Genomic DNA, 3,501 nt, shown 5'->3' with positions numbered 1-3,501 from the left:
GAAAAAAGAGGGGAAGGCACTCAACGAGATGGATTGACACAGTGGCTACAGCGATGGGCTCAAGTATAGCAGGGATTGTGGGGCTGGCACCAGACCAGGCGGAGTTTCGTTCTGCTGAACATAGGGTCACTATGAGTCAGAGATGACTCGACGGCACCTAACAACATACAGCAGTTCACAGTACACTGTCTCATGACATTGACTGTAATCTCCCATAAGCAACAGCTCTCCTCCAACTTCCTCCCTATATATAGCCTCCTCTTCCCTGTGTCCTTCCCCCCCCCCATGCACTCCTACCCTGTAAGCTATCTCCCTGTACATACACAGCCCTTCTATTCTCCCATGATTATTCTCTCCAAGGAGTGTATCTACCTAATGTAAATGTTCAGCTCATATGCCTGTCTTTTGTTTGGCTGGAAGCCACAAGAGTGGGTTCAATTCCAGACCTGAAGGGCAGCTAGGGGCCATAGTCTCAGGGGTTCCACCAGGCTCTATCAGACCGGCATACCTGGTCCTTTTTTTTTCCCCTATGATTTTGAGCTCTGTTCCACATTGTTCTCCCACTCTATCCAGCCTCTCCTATATAGATCCCCCTCCAAGTGGTTGACAGTGGTAGCTGGGCACCATCTAGCTAGTTCTTCTGGTCTCATATCATATAAGCTGAGGATTGCATGGTTACCAGTTGCTTGGACTAATTGTTTCACACGTCTTTGGTTTTATTTATTCTTCTTTGCTCTGGATGAGGAGAGACCCTTTGTTGCATCTAGATGGCTGCTTGTAAGATTTTAAGATCCCAGTTGCTACTCGTCAATGGCTTTTTAGGAAGTAGATTGCCAGACCTTTCTCCTAAGATACCTTTCCGTATACTGGAACTTCCAACCTTTAGGTTAGCACCTGAGCACATTAATTGCTTGCACCTACCAGGGGCTCCTAACCTTAAAAGGGAATTGTTAATATTTTCATATTAGATTAGGAAATGCAATTCAAAGTGATTAACAAAGGTAAAGGCCAACAAGTCTACTGCTTACTCAGCAGTCATTGAGCTAGACATTGTAACATAGGTTCACCCACATTATCTTACCTGATTCTCACTGTGAGATTGTTGTTGTTGTTGTTGTTGTTATGTGCCCTGGAGTCAGCCCAATTCATAGTGACCCCTCCTTGGGTTTCCAAGGCGGTATCACTATAGAAATAGATTGCCCAACTTTCCTTCCAAGGAGTGGCTGGTGGGTTTGAACCGCCAGCCTTCTGGTTAGCAGTCAAGTGCCTTAGACACTATGTCTCACTGTGAGATTAATACTCATTTATTTTCCAGATGAGGAAACTGGCAGAGCAATTGACAAATGTCAGAGTTAATAAATGGTGGGGCTGTAACTCACCTGTGTGGGGCCAACTGCAAAGCCTGTGGCCTTGACCTTGTACTAGATTACTCAGCTAATCAGAGGGGCCAGATGTAAAATGGCAACTGCACAATTGGTACTAGCCACTCTGACTCAGAGTCTGGAGCACCAGATGCCATGCTACCTCCTGGATGGCATTTGCCATTGAGGAAACAACCTTATCTTCCCAGAACCAGAACCCACACTACCATCTAAAACAGACTGAGTGAATTATTGACCAGACATTTGAAACCAAGACAAGAAATTGATTCTCTTGAGGATAATTCCAGGAACTCCTTCTCCCCCTACTTTTTTTCCTTTATAGAACATACTCTACAAATGGAGTGGTAACATAGCCATATCTTCTGAATTCAAATTATGCAATATCTAATTCTGCCATCAGATTTAGTTTGCAACTGTTCCTCATCTCCTCAAGATGCTTTATAAAATAGAGCCCTGAGAAGGCTCTGTGCTGTCACACACTGTTTAATATTTTGCTTGTCCTGTTCAAGTGCTCCCCCGCCGTCCTCAGGATTAAGTTCCCACACAGCAGGCAGGGCCCATCACAAACCTGTCCCACCTGCCTTTCCAGGCCCCACCCAAGCTTTCCCTCCGAGCCTCACCTATTGGACATAATGTCCTTGCTGCCATTTTACAAACGGAGTTCCACAACTGTCCAGGCCTGCATAACTATGTCTTCAGTCACATGGTCAAGAATATCCCAACTGGCCAATTTTCAATCTCAATTCACATATTATCTCCTCCTCTTGGTGGAACTTAATCCCTTCTTTCCCATATCATCCTACACACTCTTCTGTCAGGGTATGAGTCTCCAATAAAACCGAAATAAAATCCATTACCACCCATGCAGCATTCTAACTTACAGAGACCCTATAGAACAGAGTAGAACTTCCCCATAGAGTTCCCTCCTAAATTTCCTAAACATTTTCAGGCAATGGCCACTTACACAGGAAGTATTATGGCTTCCAATTTTCTGCCCAAGAAAGCAGAAATCCACCAAAAGAGTTTTGTGTTCCAACCCCACAGTTCACCAGACTGCTAAGCATAAGGCTGAAATACGCTCAAGGAAGAGAGGCAGCGAGTTGCAGCAATCTCCAGCACATGCTAGAGAAAAAAACAAACCCATCCCAGAAATTAAAAGCTACAGTCTGAGCAAATGCTTAAGTTAAGCCTTGGGTTTAGTAACCAGGACTCTGAAGCAGGAAATAGATATTCCATGTTGGCTATTAAAAGTGAGATGAATACACTGTGCGATCCACAGGAAAGGATCCAGGCTGGAACAGAGCTACATTCCCTTGACCATGCTAACGCAGGGTTATCATGAGTTCTTTGGTCAGAAGGAACTGGAGAATATTAAAATCTGTATATCCTTTATAATTACTATGGTGCAAATGGTTACATACTCGACTACCAGCTTAAAAGCTGGTGGTTTAAACTCAGCCAGAAGCACCTTGCAAGACAGGCCTGGCAATGTTTCTGAAAGGTCATAGACCTGAAAATCCTATGGAGGAGTTTACTCTGCACACTTAGGGTCATCATGAGTCAGAATTAACTCAATAGCAACTAACCTCTGCCACCTTTTTGAGGACTTTGTAAAAGCCCTACTTTATAACATAAAATCCCCGAAGCTGTTAAACATAGGCACACGAACTACAGGATTTTAAATGTATCTGAAAAAAGTCTGATTTTACTAAGGATGGGGAAAAACTAAGCAAGATACAACCCTCCCCCACCAAAACAAACAAACAAAAAACCCCAAAACTAAAATTGGAAGGCATTTGACTGCTCACCAGAAGGCTGGCGTTTCAAACCCACCAGCCACTTCTCGGAAGGAAGACTGGGCAATCTACTTCCATAGAGATATGCCTCGGTAACCCAAGGAGGGATCATTAGGAGTCGAGTGGAATTGACTCAACAGCAGTGAGTTGGTTTTGTTTGTTTTTATCCTTGAAATCCAAGATATTCACATCTCATTAGTAAAGGCTTGCCTATTACAGAACTACACTGTTATATAAATGAATGAATGGTATTATTCTCACCACACAAAGAGATGTCTACGGTCAGCCCTTATATTTCATATAAGCAAAAAAAAAAAAAAAAA

Source organism: Orycteropus afer, unplaced genomic scaffold (genome assembly GCF_000298275.1).
Source record: "Orycteropus afer afer isolate SDZICR_OR568_19922 unplaced genomic scaffold, OryAfe1.0 scaffold00072, whole genome shotgun sequence".
Classification (NCBI taxonomy): Eukaryota; Metazoa; Chordata; class Mammalia; order Tubulidentata; family Orycteropodidae; genus Orycteropus; species Orycteropus afer.
This window is presented reverse-complemented; position numbering follows the sequence as displayed.